The sequence below is a fragment of the Canis lupus genome, chromosome 8 (assembly GCF_003254725.2).
Source record: "Canis lupus dingo isolate Sandy chromosome 8, ASM325472v2, whole genome shotgun sequence".
Classification (NCBI taxonomy): domain Eukaryota; kingdom Metazoa; phylum Chordata; class Mammalia; order Carnivora; family Canidae; genus Canis; species Canis lupus.
In genome coordinates, this window is record NC_064250.1 from 35280063 (window position 1) to 35303726 (window position 23664).

At 37.5% G+C, this 23664-nt stretch overlaps 1 protein-coding gene across 3 annotated transcripts in view; it reads left to right on the top strand.

Annotated features, from left to right (window-relative positions):
* Positions 1-23664, top strand: part of LRRC9 (leucine rich repeat containing 9) — a 161796-nt gene that overhangs the window by 129930 nt on the left and 8202 nt on the right. For all 3 annotated transcript variants that reach the window (XR_007412699.1, XR_007412701.1, XR_007412700.1), the window contains one exon: positions 9031-17082. The gene's annotated coding sequence lies outside the window, so the exon portion shown is untranslated. The remainder of the gene's footprint in view (positions 1-9030; positions 17083-23664) is intronic.

Genomic DNA, 23664 nt, shown 5'->3' on the forward strand with positions numbered 1-23664 from the left:
GTAATTTTATTCATATTGATTATAAAGAAGTTTACCTCCCTTATTGGATCATAAACATTTAAGTTATTTTACCCAGAGAATAATTATTAATATATACTGTTTTGTTTCTCACTGAATTTTATAATTGTATTTATTGTGTTTATAATGAGTCCTTCAATGATATGTGGTGGGAAAAGAATAAAAATGATTTTTTAAAACAATTCTAAAATCTACTCACTAATTTAACTGATGGTATAAGATTATTTAAAAAATACTAGAAATTTATGGGCTTATAAGTTTTTAAAAATTGATACTATTCCTTTGATATGTGTCACTTTTTCATGTATGTGTGATCAAGCCTACTACAGCTAAATGGCCTATATACTATTTTTTAAATATTTTTATTTATTTATTTGAGAAACAGAGAGAGTACATGCACACACCAGTTGGGAGGTAGGGGGAAAGGGAGAAGCAGACTCCCCATTGAGCAGGGAGCCTGACATGGGGCTCAATTCCAGGACCCCAAGATCATGGCTGGAGCCAAAGGCAGACACCTAACCGACTGAGCTACCCAGGTACCCCTAAATGGCCTATATATTAAAGAGCTAAGCACATGAATACTATTTTGGCAGAGAATAGAAGATACACAAGTAACAAAAAATATATATATAAATCAAAGAGCTGTCTTTCCACATAGTAGATCATTTCTAGTTCATGACATGATACTATTATTGTTCTTTTACATTTATAAAATAATAATTCTCCATCTGGGAGACCAAAAACTCAAATATATACTGTATCAAATCTTCAACTGAACATATCAGTATAACAAAGAAAACAATATCAGAGCCAATTCCATGATCTATGAAATTATTTCCCTAAGAATTACAAGCTTAGAAGACTTCAGGGACCTGTCATATAACCTAAATAAAGGAGATCAGATAAAACAAAAATTAACAGCCAGAAATATAATTGACTGCACTCTTACTAAAATAAAATGTGCTAGCTTCCATTTGCCCTTCCAGATATACTCACCACCTTTTTCCTACGTTGTGATTCTAGAGAATGACTCATCAATTGACAACATCAATTAGGGTTCTCTGTCTCTCTATCTGGCAGGTGGGTTTAGCCAATGGGAGACACTGGCAGTATATCAAAGAAAGGGAGAAGAATAAAATTTAGGCTTTAGTAGTAATTCCTTTACAAGGGCCCCAGCTCCTCTTGGGCTCTCCTAAAACTCTGGATTCTAGCAAACTGAGCCCTCCTCTTACCTTCAGGCCTAAGGCGGTTGCAAATTTGTAATGTTTCACCAAAGCTGGTCTTTTATTATTTGTTACTCATCTGTTTGGAACTGATACCTGACATCTTTTTCTTCTACAGCAAGATGTTAATGTGAGGTTGGAGTTGTGATGTGCTACATGAAATACAGACTTCAATTCTGGGAGCCATATTTTTAAATCAGCCTCATGGAAAAAAAAAAAGTGTTCCCAAATACAGGAACTTTAATTATGGATAAAAATCTTTGCACAGTATTTTTACATATTACTCCTGCAAGGTCTATAGAATTCTGGTACTCCAATGTCACTTTATTTAATTTTCAATTCACTAAATTCCATTTATAACTATTCATTCTCATTATCAGTATTGAGAAAACTAACTGCACAATTAGTTCATATTCTTAAAGTTTGAAATCCTGTAAACATTGAAATTTAGTCTTAAAGTCCATAATTTTAGAAGTGTCATCAGACCATCACTGATTTTTCTGGAAATTAATTTCAGCCTAAGTAAGGGGGCCAGACTACCCTTGTCAAGTTTGCAAAGATTAAATTTCTCTAGGATTGAGTAAAGTAAACCATACATCTGTGTAACTACTAATGAATGTCTTTCCCGAGAAATTTTCAGAGCATTTAGATGTAATATCTGCCAAAAGGCTGTCCTTAAACAAATCTTCATTTGTGATCTGAGCCAAGAATCTTGTGGATAATTTGCACAAATCAGTTTTCCTGGTTGAAAAAACTCTCTTCAAAACCATGCTTGACTAAGCACCAAATCTGTTGTGCAGTACAGCAATCTATAGCATTGTGCATCCAGCTCATTAAGCTCCCAGCCCTACTCCACCGCCAACTGTACTGTGGCTTTTCCCCCCCTCAATTGTAGGTAATTTACTATTTTGGGCTAAAAGCCTAAAGAATTCTTTTTCTTTATTATTAAATCTTACTAGCTGTAGCCCTGTGCCATGCTCCAGAATTTTTCTGTTTCCTTTACTGGTAACCAGTATTTAAGGTTTATGGTTAGGTCCTCCTCTGTGGTTGCTGATGGTGATTTTTTTTTTATTGTTTCTGTTGTTGTAGTTGTTATTTTGTTAGAAATTGGGGGACAGTGATTCATTTGCCTATCTTAATCTAGAAATTCTTAATGAAGATTTTCATGTCTTTCCTAAACACTTAAAAATAATTCATGTGTGTCTTTAATGTCCAAAATGCTGAGTAAAGCTATATCAATCTAAAGGGAATATAGTGTATTAAAGATTGGTTTTTATCAAGGTTAGTAGAAATAAAATGTGTTTGATTAGTATATTCAAGAAGTATATACATAGAAACTTTGAGGAACATTAGACAAAATGGGAAACCCAACAGAAATAAAGAATGTTTTGCATTGTTTTCAACCCAAGGAGTTGAAAGAAAGCTAAGGATGCTACCTACCAAGGATTAAGGTTTTGGTGAAGACTTCCTCATGACTACTATAGGTTGTCCTGGCAATGGGAGCCCCACCATATGAAAGTGATATTATGATGAAAACAAAAACAACCAAACTCACACACATGAAGTACATGAGAATTAAAGGCAAAATAACTTACGGTCTGGCTAGCTCTATATTGGGAAAATGTCTGGGGATGTTAAGTTTGAGTGTGGTTTATGCTGTATATAATCAGATAATGTAATCAAGTGTTATGTATCCATAGTAACTTATCCGTTGTACTTATGGCAATCATAACCTGGAAGAGTTTTTACATTGAGAAAATGAAGGAGCTTATTATCTTCCTGTCAAGTATAAGTTGGCTGGGGATTTAGGGAGTTCCAGTTCTTTGTTGTTTACATAGCTTTCCCCATCCTTTGCTATGGGCCCAGGTTTATTCTGCACAAATAGAAAAGTGGGATTAGAACTAAGAGTCAACACAGAAGTTCCTTGCTTCCATCAAAAATCATATGGAACCTACAAATAAATAGAGATAACTGATTGTTCATTGTGCTTTTCTCAGCAGAAGTAGACAATGCTACAAATAATATATCCATACAGTTTTTCCTGTAACTTTCACAAACGTCTCTACCATTTCCTTAACTTACTGATGAAAAGAATTTCTAATCAGGTTAGTGTTGGGGCTGCCGATGATAGGGGTGGGCACACAGGACCTGAACTTGAGATATGGACATCGGGACAGTGATTTATTTTTTCCACTATGAGTGTGAAGCCTCTGAAGGCATTTGTAGGCCATTAGGAATCTATTTGAAGAATAAAGCAATGCAAAACCAAAAGTGGAGAAAGTCCTGACGATGGTCTTTGAGCCTCTGGATGCAGTTTTTTCTTAAGATCTATCCTTAATCAATCCTACATGAATTGATAAGTCATTTGGGGAATTCAATTGCTGTCATTTGCAACCGAAAGTGTTCTGACATAGTGCAATGCATAAGATGTAGAAGATGATATCCTTTCTGTTTTGAGTTCTACAATTAAAGAGTAACGAAGAAATACAATTCCCCCACTTCCCACAATAGTAAGGATATTTGGTCATCAATTCATAAAACAGATTAGCTTTAAAAGTAAACAAAATGTAACTTCTCTTAGGATCAAAGGAACTATGGCCTGGGGAAAGAAAAGCTGCGAAGTTAATTGCTTGAGAAACTCAAAAGCAGGAGTAAGACATAGAGTAAAGCTATACCATAGGAAATCACATTTGATATAAGACTTTCTTAACAGGGAAGAAATAATTAAATGTTTCATAAGGGTTTTTTTTTTTTAAGATTACAATCTGGCCTGTACAAGGTGGTATACAACTTAAATAATATAGTAATAAAAGTCAAAGGACCCATTACCCATCTATAAAATCCTAACTTCTCTGGACCTCTGGTTTCTCACCTCTAACACAAGCATCTCTTTTCACCCCTAAAATTGTGATTGAACATTAAAAGTTCATTTCAGTCTGACAATTAAATTTCTCGGCTACTACCAACATACACAAGCTTAGAAAAGCATGAAGAGTAAGTAGAAAAATTTCAAATCATAAATTTGAGCATAATGCAACAGAATTTGATGATATCAAATTCTTTTTCCAACCGCTCTATGCTTTTCATTGTTTCACCATACTGTACTTTTAAATCTATTAACTAGCCCTCTTTTCAACTTCTGATGCATATCTAGAAATCCATTCGTAGCTTCAACCACTTAAAAACTTTCTATTGTAGTAAAATATACAGAACACAAAATTTACCATTGTAATATTTTTTTTCAAATGTGGTGGAATATACATAAAATTTACCATCTGAACCTTTTTTTTTTTTAAAGATTTATTTATTCATGAGGGACAGAGAGAGAGAGAGAGGCAGACACAGGTAGAGGGAGAAGCAGGCTCCTCACAGGGAGCCTGATGTGGGACTCAATCTCGGGACTCCAAGATCACACCCTGGCCAAAGGCAGGCGCTAAACCACTGATCCCCCCAGGGATCCCCAACCATTTTCAATTGTACAGATCAGTGGCATTGAGTACATTCACAGTGTTGTGTAACCATCACCACCATCTATCTCTAGATCTCTTTTCACTTGCAAAACGGATATTCTGTACCTGTTAAACAACTCCCTATTCCCCCTCCTGTAAGCCATTTTATTTTCTGTCTCTATGAATTTGATTACTGTCATATAAGTAGAATCATATAGTATTTGTCTTTTTATGACTGGCTTATTTCACTTAGCATTATGTCTTCAAAGTCCATCCATGTCATAGCATGTGTCACAGTTTCCTTCTAAGGCTGAATAATATTCCATGGTAAGTACATACCACCTTTTGCTTACCCATTCATCCATCAATGAACTTGGTTTGCTGTCACCTTTCATGGAATAATTCTGCTATTATGAATAATGCTACTATGAACATTGGTGTACAAATATCTCTTCAACTCCCTGCTTTCACTTCTCTGAGGTATATACCCAGAAGTACAATTTCTGGGCAATATGGTAATTCTATGTTTAATTTTTTGAGGAGCCACTATACCATTTTCCACAGCAGCTGTGCCATTTTATATTTCCACAGGCAATGCACAAGAGTTCAGTTGAGAACTACTTTTATATATTAAAATATTTTATTATTTTTAAATAGTGTGCATTTCAAAAACAAACACTGAAATGATCATCTAACCATGCTAACACGGCTATTATTTTCTAAAATCCAAAAGTTTTCTCATTTGTTTATTTTTACAGAACTGTAATACTTTATATTTTTTATTTTTTCTGCATTATACTTCTAAGCATTTTCCATGATATTAAAAAGCCCCAAATAGGGATCCCTGGGTGGCGCAGCGGTTTGGCGCCTGCCTTTGGCCCAGGGCGCGATCCTGGAGACCCGGGATCGAATCCCACGTCGGGCTCCCGGTGCATGGAGCCTGCTTCTCCCTCTGCCTGTGTCTCTGCCTCTCTCTCTCTCTGTAACTACCATAAATAAATAAAAATTAAAAAAAAAAAAAAAAAAAAAAGCCCCAAATTATCATTTTAATGTCTGGATTATATTCAACCAAAGGGAGATACTATTATTTTCTTAATCATTGAAACTTTGAATATTCGAGTTGCTTCCAATTTTACATTAGAAATATGTGATAAACCTATGTTCATAAATCCTTTTCTTCTGTTGAATATTTTCCATAGGAAGGTATTAATCAGTTAAAAAGTTTACACATTTTTATAGAGTTGATAAATATCACTAAATTTATTTCCAAAGGGATCATAACAATTTGTATTACCCCAGCAGTCTCACTGCAGTGACCCATGACTGGAGGGAGTTATCCTTCCAGGCATCTCTAATTCTCTAACAAGCTGCCTATCACCTGGTAAACACACAATCTATGTTTACTAATTGAATTCAAGAATAAATAAATGAGAATTCCATTTAACTTAATCCTCAGCATTACTGAATTTTATTTTGTTTGCTAATTTACGATAGCCATTGCATTTTAGACTAGCTTAAACTATTTAAAAAATTTTTGGCCTGCAAATCAGAAGGTCCATAAAAAAATGAATCTTCTTGCCAGCATAAAAGTCTTTCTTGATATGTAAATATTTTCCTATACATTTCCAGGTGTAATGTAATTTCACTCAATTACAAACTTTCTAAACATAAAATTGTATTGTGGGGTCATTTTCCTAACTTGCCATCTTAAGTATTGGGTAGATATAACCTCTACTTAGCATTTATGTATAAGCAAACAAAATAGTATCAGCCATCAACTCGTCATAACCAAAATGTAATTGGTTTTAAGTTTTCTTTGTCTTATTTTTTCTTGTGAATTTTCTAGCCATTAAACTGAGTTTCTGACATTAATGTTTCTTTTTCATCTTTGTATCTGCCAAACTGACAAAATTTTGCATAGTAGGAATCAACAAATAGTTTTGGTATATATATTATGCTATATATTTTATTTGATCTAATTGAGAATAATTTTAAAGAATCATAATAAAAATAAATTATATATCCATTAAAAATACACATAAGGTACCCTCTTTATGTTAAACTACTAGAATAAAATTATCAAAAAGATTTAAACTATCCTGATATTCAATGTAGTATTCAATTCTTCTTCACAGGTTGTAAATGATAATGGGAATGTTACAAAACTGTCAAATTCTTCCCAAAGCAATCTTCAATTTAATCAACATAGACAATCACTCTTTTCATTTCTATGGCAATAAGAAAATTTTAAGCAATATCTTTTGATTGGAGTTATCTTGAAAATTGCTTAGTTGGAGGCCTTTATTTTAAAATGCAACAAGCCTGAAATATTAAATGTAATTTGTCATGCAGCCTAGAGAAAGAATGAAGCATTTGGTACATTTTTCCTAATTGTTTCTGATTGCTGCCTGGATAGCTCCAGCACTTCTCTATCTTCAAAATCACCTTTCATGGCTTCAACATCCTTGACCATTACTTTTAATCAAAGAGGCTAAATATAAAATAATTTGACTATTATGTACCAGAAATCTTAACAATACTGGCTTTCACATTTTTATTTAATTGATCTTAAAGAGAGAGCCCTCAGTAAATTGTTAATGAATTCTGATTAGGGTGACAAATTACCTATGTTAATACCGACAGCAATCACTGTCCCAGGAAAAGTGGTCAATACTGAAGTCAGTAGAATTCAATTTTCCAATGATAATCATGTTTTGGCCTGCTTAACAGTAAATAAGGCTCATTCCTATGTTTAAAGTGTGATTATTTAGAAAAGTTACACACCTTAAAAATTTGCATCAGTTTGGGACGCCTGGGTGGCTCGATGGTGGAGCGTCTGCCTTTGGCTCAGGGCATGATCCCAGTTCTGGGATCAAGTCCCACATGGGGCTCCCCACAGGGAGCCTGCTTCTCCCTCTGCCTAAGTCTCTGCGTCTCTCATAAATAAGTAAAATTTTTATTAAAAAAACTTGCATGAATTTCTTTCACATTAAGAATACTGTTTTCTTAAATTTCCATGCTGTTATCTGAAGTTCCCATGTCCATTTATCCAAAAGGGAAGAAATCACTTAAGTTAATGCTTTGATAAGGGGTGAAGAAAATATTTGTCTAACAAATAGGGATTATGAAAAAGGGACAAAGTATTTCAGAGCATTCTCCAGTAGGACTACTTTTGTTTCCGAACAGAATGGGTCATTTTCCTTGGGAGGAGGTAATAATGGATGGGATATTAATGCTGTAACTAAAAGGAGGGGAAATTAGCGTAGGGCCCTACTTGTTCACTTTCTCATAAGGCAAACATTATTCACTATGTGCACCAGAACAAAAACTAATAAAAATTTTTCCTGGAGGAATCCACATCACATTCAGGTTAGAATTTTTAAGATGTACTATATTTTTAAAGAAAATGTTGGGGGAAAGAGACACAGATTTTTAAAAAGAAGTCCTTTTACAGAGTAAATGTAACTTGTAAGTTTTCCTAGTCCAGTGTTCTAGCCCAGAGTATATGTGAGCATACCAATGATGGAGGGACAAGTTGCACAGGGATACGGACTGAATCGTGGGATGCCAAGTATATGCCTCTACACTAACTGTGCCATTCAGAATACAAATAGTTTCATCTGAGTTTTTCAGCAGAGAACATGAATATTTGTTGGTTTGTTTTTTTTTTAAGATTTTATTTATTCATTCATAGAGACACACAGAATGAGAGGCAGAGACACAGGCAGAGGGAGAAGCAGGTTCCATGCCGAGAGCCTGACGTGGGACTCGATCCAGGGTCTCCAGGATCACTCCCTGGGCTGCAGGGGGTGCTAAACTGCTGCACCACCAGGGCTGCCCATATTTGTTGGTTTTTATTACACGTGTTAGACAGGACCTATGTGCCCTTAAAGAAAGCTTGTTTCTAAAATTTTATTCATTGATGCCAAGAGGAAAAGTTACAAGGGAGAAGATTCACAGGAAAAAAAAAAATTCAGACTAGCTTTATATATTAAAAAAAAAAAAAACAAAACCAAAAAACAAAAACGATCCATAGTTTTTTTTTTTTTCAAGTTTTTATTTAAATTCCAGTTAACATGCAGTGTAAGATTTATTTCAGGTGTAGAATTTACATACCCAGTCCTCATCCCAACAAGTGTCCTCTTTAATCCCCATCACCTGTTAACCTATCCCCTCCACTTACCTCCCCTGTTTGGTTCTTAATACATGGTTGCTTCCACAAGTTAATACATCTTTCCTGCATGCTGCTCTTTGTTGTTATATATGTTTTCTAATTACAAAGTCTTTTAGGAGGAAAATTTTTTTAAAGTTTTTTTTAAATTTTTATTTATTTATGATAGTCACAGAGAGAGAGAGAGAGAGGCAGAGGGAGAAGCAGGCTCCATGCACCGGGAGCCCGACGTGGGATTCGATCCCGGGTCTTCAGGATCGCGCCCTGGGCCAAAGGCAGGCGCTAAACCGCTGCGCCACCCAGGGATCCCTAGGAGGAAACTTTCTACGTAAAAAGTGAATCCAATATTTGGCTTGAAATTCATACGTAACAGTTTATTTATTTTTAAATATTTTTATTTATTCATGTGATACACACAGAGAGAGAGAGAGGCAGAGACATAGGCAGAGGGAGTAGCAGGCTCCCCACAAGGAGCCTGATGCGGGACTCGATCCCAGATCCTGGGATCAGGACCTGAGCTGAGGCAGACATTCAATCGCTGAGCCATCCAGGTGTCCCCGTAACAGTATTTTAATTCAGTAGGTTTAATTATTATTTTAATGTTCATTTCTATACATTGGTTTTCATTTAAATTATAAGCCTAAAAATGCAGCTCTTATTTTTAAAAAAATTTGTCTAATTCTTGGAATAAGTTTTATTAAAAATTGTACTTTTATTTAGGGGTAGGGTGGGGAGAGGCAACAGAAGGAGGAAAGAGAGAATCTTAAGCAGGCTCCACACCTAGCACAGAGCCCAACTCAGGGCTCCATCTATGACCCTGATATAATCTGAGCCGAAATCAAGAGTTGGGATGCTCAACTGACTGAGCCACCCAGACACCCACCAAAATTGCTGTACTTAAAAATTATGTTTCTAAGGGTGCCTGGGTGGCTCAACTGGTTAAGTGTCTGCCTTTGGCTCAGGTCATGATCCTGGAATCCCTGGATGGAGCCCTGCATCAGAATCCCTGCTCAGTGGGAAGTCAGCTTCTTCCCCACACCCTCCCCCCAACCCCAGCTGGTGCTCTCTCTCTGTTGCTCACTCACTCTCTCTTAAATAAATAAAATAGTTTTTAAAAAGTTATGTTACTAGGGGCACCTGGCTGGCTCAATTGGTGGAGCATGGGACTTGATCTCAGGGTTGTGAGTTCAAGCTCCACGTTGGGTGTAGAGATGACATAAAAGTAAAATCTTACAAAAAAAATATATTGCTAAAAGATAAGTCACATATAAAATTTCCATTAACATTTAGTTATTGTTAGCTCAATAAAATAGGATTCCCATATACTTTATTGTTATATACATGTTTTACGTATGTACAAGTAGTTTACATATACATATCTGTATAAATAACACTAATACATGTAAAATTTACATACTAAAAATTTTATGTGCAACATTACAAAGAAATCCTAATCTTGAGAATATATATATAAATTCAGCAAAGGCTCTCATTTAGTATAAAATAAACTCACTTTAGGGATTCCTACAGATATATCATTGGAGTAGTCCAGATTCTAAAGCAGTCTCTGATTACCAGAGCTCAAAATGCACTGATATGCCAAGTAACTTATTGTGATTTCCAACTGTAATATAACATTTGAAAATAACAGCATTTCTCTCCCCATGAAAGCATGAATACTGTAATCATTTACTCATAGAAACTAGCCAACTATATATTCCAGTCATTTTCTGGATAAGTGTACTATTATAAAAAACAAAACTTCCCTATGCCAAGTGGATTTTTTGGAAGTGTAGAGATATTTTTTTTTGTCAGTTTAATTTTGTATATAATTATTTATCTGAAGATGATAAAAGTAATACGTGTTGTAAAAATACAATAGCATAAAAGAGTGACATAAAAAGCAAAAGTTCCCCTTCTCATCAATCCCCAATTAACTTCTCAAGGTTAACTTCTTTCATAGCTCCTTATGTATCCTTCAAAATAAGCATATCCAAAGCATGCTCATGCTTACATCTAGGTTTTAACATAAGATCATACTATAACTTTATAAAAACTGGAATTTTTAAATTTTTTAAGTTAGACACGTTTGCAGAGCAACACACACACACACACATATATTCCCTTTTAACCTAATTTAACCTGCTCTCTATTGAAGAATGTTTTGTGTTTTGCTAAGTTCTGAGTATATCTTTGTACAAATATTACTGCATACTTAGGTGAGAAATCTGTAAAGGTGGGATATCTTTTTTAGAAATGAAATTTCTCTGTCAAAGGAAACTAAAGAGCCAAGCTAAGTTTCAAAGTTTGCAATCTACTAACTAACCCACCAACACTGGTTATTGTTGATATTGCTGTTATTTATATTTCATGTATAAATTTTGTTGTTGATATAGTTTATGTACAAGGTTTTTGTGTTTTGTTTGTTTTTTGCTAGATGTGGTTTCTTTCCCTTAAATATTTATCTGTGAGTAACCTCCAATTTTTATATTTTTAAACTTATTAACCTAAAGCAGGCATTTTTTTTAAAGATTTATTTTTATTTATTTATGATAGACATAGAGAGAAAGAGAGAGAGAGAGAGAGAGGCAGAGGGAGAAGCAGGCTCCATGCCAGGAGCCCGAGCGGGACTCGATCCCAGGACTCCAGGATCGCGCCCTGGGCCAAAGGCAGGCGCAAAACCGCTGAGCCACCCAGGGATCCCCTCTATATGGGCATTGATATGGCTATGGAAGCCCAGGTTCCATCCTGGAGGGAAGGGCTGAGAGTCGTGGTCTATGTCCTAGAGCTGATTCAGAAGGAAATATGGCTCTGTATGTGTCTAGAACACTGTGCTCTAGAATTGGGTGTCTTTGGGATAAGAAAGTTAAAACTGTGGTGATCTGAGACTGGTCCTAGTTCAGGCCAAGGCCAGCAGCTGGACAGAGCTCAAATCCAGCCTCTCTCTACTTGGAAACCGGGGGTCCAGCTGGGTCAAGGACAGAAGCCTGATGGATCCAGAGCAGAGCCTGGCAGCATGGCAGCATGCCAGCATCCCAGCACAGAGCCTTAGTGCAAAAAGGGCCCTGGCTAGGATGCCTGGTGTTCCAGAATCTCTCCAGAACAAGGCAGAAGGTGGAGTGGGGCAAAAAGGAAATTAATCCTGAGCTCCTGTAGGGCTATAAATCTATGGCTCAGTGGCAATGAAAAGGGCATAGTGCTCCCGGGATAAGCTGTAGGAAGTAATTCTAATAAGTGTGGACTTTTCCATTCAACAGCAATAGTATCATGACTCTGGAAAGACTGTGAGTATATAAACTTTTTTCTACCTTTAGACTAATTACACTGAACTTCCTCTCCACCCTCCCCCCGACACACACATTCAATTACAATTTCAAACAGAAATTTTATCAGGCAATTTGCTCACTGCACATCCTTATATGTTCATTCTAAAGGAAAGTGATGATAACATTCACATAATCGTAAACAATCCATACATTTATAAATAAAGAAGTTATCAGTTAAATGCCAGAAAAGGACGTCTAAGAACTCCACCTCTAGCTTTAGAAATTAGTATTACTAAGACATATCCTTGGTACAGCATCAATAGAAGTTAATTTATGTTCCAATCTTAGTGTAGAACACTGGGAACAGATTATGAAATTTCATTTGCAGTCAGTTCTTATTTACATGTGCCAAAATAAGGGGAAATTGTTTTAATTCAGATCCATGTGTACCTTAATTTTTGTAGAGTCAAATCATGAACACATGTGGATATTTACAGATTTTGATCTTTCAGTGAAAGTTATATTCACAAACTCTTACAAATTTAACATAATTTTAAAAACAAAACTCTGGCCTTTTAAATATTTCAATTTTAGTGATTTTCAATCTACCAATAATTCTACTGTGTTCTTTTTAAATGAATACCTAAAACGTTTTTTGGAACAACTTTTTAAAATAGTATTAACTAAAGCACTCCTAAAATTAAAATCTAATCTGTTAAGTTACTGATATGAATAATGAAATTTAAGAAAATTAAAAATTCTTAAAACCAATATCTGAGAAATTCTATCCTTTTCACCCTATGCAACACAGAAATTAAACTTTTCAGAATTGTAATTTCAAATATAATGTATTTTATGACAGTTTAAAACTAATTAATAACAAGCTACAATTACATTATGTATTGTTTATGGTCCTATTTATGAATGTTTACCTAGCATGAAATTCTTTTTTATATTAAAGGAAGTTTCAATATGAAACTTTATAATTAATTATTGGTCACTCCTTGTCTTATTTTATTAAAATATAGTTGATACAAAATGTTACATTAGTTTTTGGTGTACAACACAGACTGGACAAGTTTATAAGTTATACAATGCTCACTTTAAGTGCAGCTACCACCTGTCACCATACTATCCTATTACAATACCACTGACTGTATTCCCTATGGTGAGCCTTTTATCTCTGTGACTTATTCATTCCCTAATTGGAAGCCTGAATCGCTATCTTTCATCCATTTTGCCCATCCTACAATCCTCCTCCGCTCTGGCAACCATCAATTTGTTCTCTGTATTAATCGGTCTGTTTCTGCTTTTTGTTTCAGATTTCACATATAAGTGAAAGCATGTGGTATTTGTCTTTCTCGGACTTTATTTCACTTACCATTATATCCTACTCCCTGTCTTTAATATCCTCATAACTCAATGTCACCCAACCCATATGCCTGTGAGCATACTAAAATTGCTACCTATGATGACATGCCCATTCACAGGGTCTTTATATACATTTATATACATATCATGTTTTGTGACATAAAGAAATTAGATGAATTTCAAAAGCCGTGTAAAAAATCATCTCATTTTGTAGGCCCTTTTCTCTCTCCTAATGGTTTCCTTTATGTTTACTAATATCCAAACTTTGGCATTCTCTTTCAATCTCATGATTTCATATAACTTATTTTAAGCGTAGAACACTTCTAAATCTCTAGGTCATGACCAAGGTCTAATCCTGTATCTGCAACTGGACATGTCCCACAGGCCTTTAAAACACATAATGTCTCAAGTGGATGATCTTTCTTTCCAAACCTATTCTTCTTATGCCTACTTTGGGGCACCTCACATAGCTTGAAGCTTAGGCTCAAACCTTTCCCAAATTTTAGCTTTTCTGTTTCTTTGCCCTGGAAACTCAGCTTCCAAATTCCCTGAAGCCACTTCTCCACTTTAAATCATCTTACCCTTTGCTGCAGCTCTGTATTATCTTCAGAGCCCTCTGGTCAGTGGTCTGTGGGCAATAGGGCAGAGTGAGGATTTTATAATTCTGGATTCTTTTGTTCATTTGTTTTTTACTTTTTGGCAAGAGGAGTAACTTGAAAACAGGCATCACCATTACACAAAAACATGTATGCCATGATAATGGCTGGGTTAAACATTTTCTCTGGCTGAAGCAGCAGCTTCAGATTCTTGGTAATATTTCATTTTGTGTCAATCAGCAGGGTTAACAGAAAAAATATGGATCTTGAAGACATACAGATATAGGCTCAATTCCGAATCTCACTTACCTTTCTGAGGCTCAGAGTCCTTATATATGACATGAGAATAAGCTACCTCCATAAGGTTAAGTTTATATAGGGTCCATATATATCTGACTTATGTTCAAAATATTTGCTAATTGAATGGATAACGTTCCTCATTCTGGAATACCTCTTCTCCCGCATCTTCACCAGCTAACTAGTATTTATTTTTTTATACTTCCGTTGCGGCCATCCTGAATTTCCCTAGAATGATTCCTATGTCCCACTTCAGTGTTTCTATGGCTGCAGTGCCTGTTTATCACACACTCTGTAATTACTGATGTCCTTAAGTCTCTCATTATATTCTGGTAAATTCCTTGAGGATACAGATCTTGTGTTACTTGATTTTGTATCTATAGCAATAGGTATGGTTCCTGGCAAACAGCCTCCACTATTTCAATAAATGATGAATGAATACTTTTTATATACAAGTAACCAAAGGCCTTGTACCTTAAATTTACTAATTTTATTCCTAGTGCAAAGTAATAAACATACTAGAAAAAAGAGAAAAAAAAAAGAAAAAAAGAGAAAATTTTAACAACCAAATATCTGCAGCAGGTACCGCAAAAACAAAAATATTAATTCTGATTGAATTATCCTAATTTAAGGTGACAAAAATACGGCCTTTCTATGTAAAGAGAATAGTTCAGCCTAAGCACTGAAGCTGTGCCTAACTAAGCGATTGTCAGTTAATGTAATCCAATCTACCCAATTCCCTGCGCAATAAATTGTCTCTATTATTACTGCTACTTTACAATCCTGTATCACACAAGCAGTGAGCTGTGATGTCAGGGTTCCAACAATTTGGGCTTCCTGACTCCAGAGCCTCTACTCTTGACACACTACCCGGACTTCCTAGCAGTTGCAGATGCCCCAAAGATGCTTAATGTGGTACTCTGACACACGATGACTAAGGTTATGTCTTTCCCCCACAATGTGGGGAAACACGGAGTCCATTCCCCCTTCAGATCCAACCGTGAAAGGTTCTATCCACCAACTGTGTCTTTGAAGACAAGTGTAGGTACATCATTGAAACTGCATAGGGAGGCAGCCCAGGTGGCTCAGCGGTTTAGCTCCACCTTCAGCCCAGGGCGTGACCCTGGAGACCCGGGATCGAGTCCTATGTTGGGCTCCCTGCATGGAGCCTGCTTCTCCCTCTGCCTATGTCTCTGCCTCTCTCTCTCTCTCTCTCTGAATAAATAAACGTAAAAAAGAAAAAAAAATGCACAGGGTTGTCTTCCACACACGTAAAATAAACTACACTTTCCCTCTGAATAGAGTAGTATCTTTTGTATATAGGTATCTATATCTATAGAGTAGTACCTTTTACATATATTTATATCTATATATAAAAGAATGCTTTGGCTTTCTTTTCATATTAGCACAAAAAGTCGTCCTATTATGGCCTGAAAACCTAGATATTTAAGAACTAAGACATCATCTCCAGGAAAGCCAGAAAACAAACAAAGGCTGCATTTACAGCCTTGAGGTTAAAGAGACCCAAACAAGGCCGTCCTGGAGCGCTCAGGAGTCCCAAGTAGGCACAACTGCTAGAGTGTCAATCACTTAGGGAAACCCAAGTACCTCAATACTGACAAACGGGCTTCAGAGTTCCCTCAAAGAGCCTCTAAATCACTGGAGACCAATGAACCAGTTTAACGCTCTAAGGGGCCGCCTCGTGGGCTTCCAACTGGCAATCTGGAAGATGTCCAGAACACGGGCAAGGACTCTAACTCCATTGGGCGTGTAACTTTAAACCAGCAAAACTGGGACTGGGACTGGGACTCTGTGGCCACCCTGTAGAGACTCCCGCATCTTAAACTGCCTCTAAGTACAACAGTCCGCCACGGGGTTTGGTTTTGTTATTGTTTTGTTCCGATTAGGATACGGGGGGGGGGGGCAGGGGGGGCTTTGCCTTATTAAACAGACGCCTCCTTAGTGGCAATGACGCAGTGAAGGACACCGCTGGCACATCGACTCAGCTCCAATCTTCCAAGCCGAAGAGGACGTAGGAAGCGGCCCTTAAAAGCAAGCATCACCCGCGGCGAGCGGCGGAGGGACAGGCAAAGCGCGGACGCGGTTAGCGGAAGTCGGCGGGCAGACCCCCGGGAAGCCAAAGCTCGCGAAATGGCGGCCGCACGCACGTCAATCGGCCGGAAAGCGCCACCCGCCCCTCGGACACGTCACGTCACCAGGGAAACGGCGCTCTTGCGTAGGGGCGGGGCTCCGGGTGAAAGTGCACGGCTGAGGCTGAGCCCCTTCTCTCTCGTCCGGGTGGAGGCCTCGCGGCCCCGGGGGCGGCCGGAACTCGAGAGGCTCCCGCCGCCCGCAGTCGCGGGTTGAGGAGGGAGCGTGGGCCTCTCCCGCCAGCCCCGCCTCGCCCCGCCCAGCCGCCGAGCGGGGAAGCGCCCCTGAGGCGAGCGCAAGCCGAGGGGCGGGGCGAGCCCTCGGCGGCGGCGGAGCGCGCGGGAGTTGACGTTAGCCATGGAAACGCGGAGCGGGCTCCGGAGCGAGCGCGGGGAGCTGGCGGCGCGGCCGCCCGCGCTTCTCCGCCTCCGCGTTCGGGTCGCAGGGAGCCTCCGGGCGGCGTCGCCCACCCCGGGTTTACCTGCAGAAATGCAGTTCCCGGGATTCCTTCGCCTCGCCTCTTCCCTCGGGTGACTCGAGGTACGTTTGATTCCCCGTCACCCACCTGGGGACTTCTTGCCCACCTTGATTTCCCAGCCCGTGCAGAGCTACGCGTTTCTTTGCAGTTTTGATTCCCACAGATTTCCTCGTTCTTCGTTATACGACCTTTAAGTGCGGTTATTGCGCTTTTTAGACAGAAGGTGAACTCAGTGGCTGGAGGAATCTATACAGTGGGACTTTAACTTTCTTTCGAACGAGTGCTGTAGCCCGTTGAGTTGCCGCGTTTTGTTTCTAAGAGATGCTTGCGAAATGGACAATGGCCCATTGCGTCTTGATTTAGTGATGTCCTTGTTATTCTCAATAAAGTTTGTGAATTGCGTCCCTAGGGTAATACTGCGCTCATTCCTTACCTCCAGCTAAACCACTTTTGCCCAAACGTAGTCAGCTTCTGGCCCCTTGAACATGAATGACCATCTGCTGGTCTCTTCACAACCCTATCAAGGACCAGCGTTTACTTCAGTGAAATCTGCAGCAACAGAGGTTGTTTATCAGACCTGTGGAGTGATTATCTGGGTGGGTTTTTTTTTTTTTAAGATTTTATTTTATTTATTCACGAGAGACACAGAGAGAGAGAGAGAGAGAGGGGCAGAGACACAGGCAGAGGGAGAAGCAGGCTCCATGCAGGGAGCCCGACGTGGGACTCGATCCCGGGTCTCCAGGGTCACTCCCTGGGCTGAAGGCGGCGCTAAACCGCTGCGCTTCGCGGGCTACCCTGATTATTTGTTCTTTACCAACCATTTCTCTTTTATTCAACTATATAATGTTAGGTGAGGGTTTTTTTTTTTTTTAAATCATTCTTACGATTAGGGTAAAGGCTATCCTTTATATTATTGAGTGTCCACTGCCACCCATGCCAAATCTCCAAACCTTTATCGTAACATCCAGAGCCAGACTCATGACCAGAGATACTGCCATTTTAATAATTTAACTGGGGATCCCTGGGTGGCGCAGCGGTTTGGCGCCTGCCTTTGGCCCAGGGCGCGATCCTGGAGACCCGGGATCGAATCCCACGTCGGGCTCCCGGTGCGTGGAGCCTGCTTCTCCCTCTGCCTATGTCTCTGCCTCTCTCTCTCTCTCTCTGTGACTATCATAAATAAATAAAAATTTAAAAAAATATATTTAATAATTTAACTGAGACATCTGTCAGCCACTCTTAAGTTTCCTTCGAGTTATTAGACAAGACCTGGTTGGGGAACTTATCTGTTTTTTTTTTTTCTTTTGTTAAGAACTTTGTTGAAATATAATTCACATTCCGTATAATTCACTCATTAAAAGTGAAGTCACTCATTAAAAGTGTACATTACACATTTTTGGATGTATTAAACATTTTTAAAAGTGTACAGTTGTTTTTAGTATATTCAGAGAATTGTGCAGTTATAACTACAGTTAATTTTAGAACATTTCATCCCCCTTCAAAAAAGCCCTGTACCCTTTAGGATTATTCCCTCCCGTCTTTGTCACTATCTCCTCCAGCCTTAGGCAAACATTAACCTGTTCTTTTGTCTTTATAGATTTGCATGTTCCACACATTTCATATAAATGAAAGCAGACAACATCAACATGTGGCCCTTTGTGATTGTCTTCTTCCACTTAGCATTCAGTTTTCAAGGTTCATCCATGTTGTAGCATATGTCAGGACTTCATACTTGTTTGTAGCCTAATAATATTCCGTCGAGTGGATTTATTACATTTTATTCATCTGTTAGTGGACGTTTCGGGTGTTTCCACTTCTTGACTATTCATATTTTTGCTGTGAATGTTCCTATACAGATTTTTGTGTAGTCTTATATTCTTATTTTTCTTAGGTGAATACCCAGGAATAGAATTGCTAGGTCATATGGTAACTCTAAGTTTAGCCTTTTTAGGAACTGCCAGACTAGTTTTGAAGGCAGCTGGGCCATTTTAGCTTGCGACTTGCGGGTTCTATTTTTTCCACAATCTCAACAATACTTGTTATTGTCCATCTTTTTCATAACCAGTCAAGTGGGTTTGAAGTGATAACTCATGGATTTGGTTTGCATTTCTCTTTTCTGATGTGGAGCATTGTCTTGTGTGATTATTGGCTATTTGTATATTATCTTTGGAGAAATGTCTATTTTAATCCTTTAAAGTGACTTGTTTTTTTCACCATTGAGTTATAAGGGTTCCTTATATATTCTAGGTGTAAGTCCCATATCATATATGTGATTTGCAAAATGTTTCTTTCCATTCTATGGGTTGTTTTCATTTTCTTAATAGTGAGAACCTTTTTCTTCTAGACACTTTCCCACTTGTTAACTCTTGTTGAGTCTTGCTTGCATGCCAGTGTCGTCATGCCGGCTTAGCTGACAAAAGTTTCCCATTTGACATTTTGGAGATTCCTCTTAGGCCCTCTTTTCCCTGAAAACTCTTTCTCTCAAATTACCTTCTATTTTTTCTAGCCTCAAAAAATAAAATTCCCTTTCATTTGTCAATGACTTAGTATGACTGAAAAACTCAGGCACCAACTGACGTGGTGTGTTGGTTAAGTCACTTAATTTCACTGGTTCTCAGTTTTCTGTTAAGTAAGTTGGTTTACTTCTAGTACTCCATGTGAATGGTAGACTTCATTTACCTGATACTTGATTTTGAAAGAAAAACTTTAATTAAGTTGAATTAATTGAATTTATAATTGGTAAGATATACAGTGTGGAAAGGGTAAATTGGGAGAGAAGGAAACGTGTCAGCTGGCCCTGCTGCACATTTGTGATGTGCGGATGTGACTTTTGGCTATTTTCTACCATCTTATTTTTTCCTTAAAGTAACAGAATGCTAACAATTCATATTCTACTGTTGTGCACTTGGGAAAGGTGAATTGTAGAACTGACAACTCATCATTCTACCTGTGAAGCTTTCCCAATTTCTGCAATAAATAGATCCCTTGAGCTATCTACTTACCCTTTCCATCCAGTTATAGTTTTCTCTCTAATTCCTGTGAATTTACAGAAAGCTCTTAGAGTCAAAGACCCTTCTAAAATCTTGAATTTGAATAAATGCCATTTTGTAGATCAAGGAGATGATACAGTCTTTCATTTTAAGACTCTTTTGGGTGCTTACTACATAATTGATAAACTATAACATGAAATGTGTTTTTCATGTTTTAGCACTAAATGTCTTTCAAAAGGCTCTTCGAGAATTTAACTGTCCATTGTATGGCATTTAGTTAAGATTCATAGAGTATTTTCAGGATTATAGGGGTAGCTATCTTTTCATCTCTAGATTCCTATTAATATCCTCAACTGTTAGCACTTAGCTATCAAAAAAAAAGTCCACAGGTTTTTGCTTTTTAGAACTTCTTTCACAGTAACAAGTCATTGTATCCAGTGCAAACTAGAATTAGGTTGTGTTCTAGAATGTTTTTGAGTAAACCATTTTGTTTCTTTTCCAGACATGAAGTTTTTGTTTTCTTTTTTTTTTTAAGATTTTATTTATTCATTCATGATAGAGAGAGAGAAAGAGAGAGGCAGAGACACAGGCAGAGGGAGAAGCAGGCTCCATACTGGGAGCCCGACGGACTGGATCCTGGGACTCCAGGACCGCACCCTGGGCCAAAGGCAGGCGCTAAACCACTGAGCCACCCAGGGATCCCCTCTTTAAAAAAAAAAAAAAGATTTTATTTATTTATTCATGAGAAACACACACAGAGAGGCATAGGCAGAGGGAGAAGGACCCTGGGATCACAGCCTGAGCCAAAGGCAGACAGATACTCAAGCACTGAGCCACCCAGGCATACCAAATTTGTGTTTTTTTCCAAATTAATAAAGGTGTGATGCTTAGAAAAGTAGAACTTCAGTATATTTCCTTTCACATTTTTATTTTTTTATTTTTTTCCTTTCAGATTTTTAAAAATACTTTTTTAGGAACGTGGATGAGGACATTCTATTTATTACTGATAAAGTTTGTGTAGGCATTTTTTAAACAAGCAGAAATTGGGGATCTCGGGATTTAAAAGATTTTTTAAAAAATCTTTTAAAAAAGCAGAAATTAATTTTTCTTGATGAGTTAATTTTGTTTAAAAATTTTATGTTATTTATAAACTGTATATTGCTTATTCTCTTGATAATGAAAATGAAAGTAAATCCAGGGTTGCTTTTACCAGTAATAATTATTTGAGAGGGAAATGATAAATTACCTCCCCTACCCCATTATAAACTTCTTTGGATCAGATACCAGTCTTATTACCATTACCTAGTACATTGTAGGAATTCAAAAATTTAAATATGTTGAGAGTATTAAATTTTCATTTAGCTATCTCTCTATGAAAGGAAGGTTAACATATTTGTCTATATTAACAACTGTCAAAATGAACTCTTTAATTCTTACCAGCATCTTTTTTTTTTTTTTTTAATTTTTTATTTATTATAGTCACAGAGAGAGAGAGAGGCAGAGACACAGGCAGAGGGAGAAGCAGGCTCCATGCACTGGGAGCCCGACGTGGGATTCGATCCCGGGTCTCCAGGATCGCGCCCTGGGCCAAAGGCAGGCGCCAAACCACTGCGCCACCCAGGGATCCCTTACCAGCATCTTCTAACAGTGCTTCAAGCACAAGTTAACATAGGGGGAGAAAAAAAGATTAGAACATATGTCAGAGTTAATATCCTTAATATATAAAAAGTTTTTCAAATTAATAAGAGAAATGAACACTTTAAAAGAAAAAGGGGCAAAGGACAAAAAGAGACAATTTACAGAGAAATTAAATGACATTTATCTGCGTGTACACACTCATGTATAGTGAATATTCTCAGAAAGACCATATTAATGAAATAATAATAGAATCCTATAAAAAGGGGAACATCTAGGAATTAAAGATGTACTTTTAAAAATTAAAAATAAGGGCAGCCCAGGTGGCTCAGCAATTTAGCGCCACCTTCAGCCCAAGGCCTGATCCTGGAGTCCCGGGATCAAGTCCCACATCAGGCTCCCTGTGTGGAGCCTGCTTCTCCCTCTGCCCGTGTCTCTGCCTCTCTCTCTCTCTCTCTCTCTCACTATTTCTCATGAATAAATAAAATCTTTTTAAAATTAAAAAAAAATAAAATATGAGAGCAAAGATTTAATAAAATTTGACAAATATATTAGGATATAGTAAGTTTCCTGAAAGTATAATAAAATACAGTTGAGGCACAATGCAGAAGTGCTCAATAAATATATGTGGATTCAATGTTACCTCACACCTGTGAGGATGGCAATTATTTAAAAAAAAAAAAGGAAGAAAAATAACAAATGTTGGCAAGGATGTAGAAAAATTGGAACCCTTGTAGAGTGTAGGTAGGGTGCAAAATGATGCATCTGCTGTGGAGAATAGTGTGGAAGGTCCTCAAAAAATTAAAAATAGAGCTACCATATGATCCAGCAATCCCACTTAAGGGTATTTATCTGAAAGAATTGATATCAGAATATTGAAGAGATACTTGCCTCCTGTGTTCATTGCACCATTATTCACCTTAGCCAAAAAGTAGAAGGAACCCAGTATCTGTCAGTGGGTGAATGGATAAAGAAAATGTGTTATATACATATGATGGAATATTGGCTAGCCCTAAAAGGGAAGAAAATCCTGCCATATGTGATCACATGGGTAAGCTTTGAAGACATAGTGAAATAAGCCAGTCAGAAAAGGACAAATACGGTAGGATTCTACTTATATAAGGTATCTTAAAATTGTCAGACTTGTTGAAACAGTAGAATGAAGATTACTAGGAACTTAGAAGAGGAAGAAATAGGTGGAAGACTTGCCATATAAAGTTTTAGTTGTACAAGATGAGTAAGTTCTAGAGATCCACTCTAGAGCATTCTGTTGTTACTTAACAATACTGTATTATATGCTTAAAAATTTGTTAAAAGGGGACGCCTCGGTGGCTAAGTGGTTGAACGCCCCTCTTCGGCCCAGGGCGTGATCCTGGAGTCCCAGGATCAAGTCCCACATCGGGCTCCCTGCATGGAGCCTGCTTTTCTCTCTGCCTGTGTCTCTGCCTCTCTCTCTGTGTGTCTCTCATGAATATATAGATAAAATCTTTTTAAAAAATTGTTAAAAGGATATATCTCATATTAAGTGTTCTTAACAAAAAAAATCTGAATCTAATAGAAAAAAAACTGTGGGTTCAATGAATGAAATTAACCAATCAATAAAAATAACATAGGATAAAAACAAGTAAACTTCACTAAATAAAAATCAGACAATTGGCTAAAACTTCTTTTTTTAGGAATTCTGTTTGCCAAACTAAGAAAACTATAAGTTTATTGTAATCCCACCAAAATGCTACTTTTTGTTATCTTTTTTTTTTTAAAGGGGTTTTTCAGGTTGATATCTTGCCTGATTCCTGCGTTAAAGCTGAAAAATAAGAATTCCCTCCTAGCATATTGCCAAATTGATCTATTTCTCAGCCTTCTGGATAATGCATAAGAAACATGGCTCAAATTCCAAACAAAGCAGCGTTTCTATGGCTACTTTGTTGGCCCACTTTCAGAGTAGCATATGAAGAAAGCATATGGCCAAAATCAATGTTGTGATGCCATCTTTATCCCTTAACCTTTCTTTTATGGCGTTTT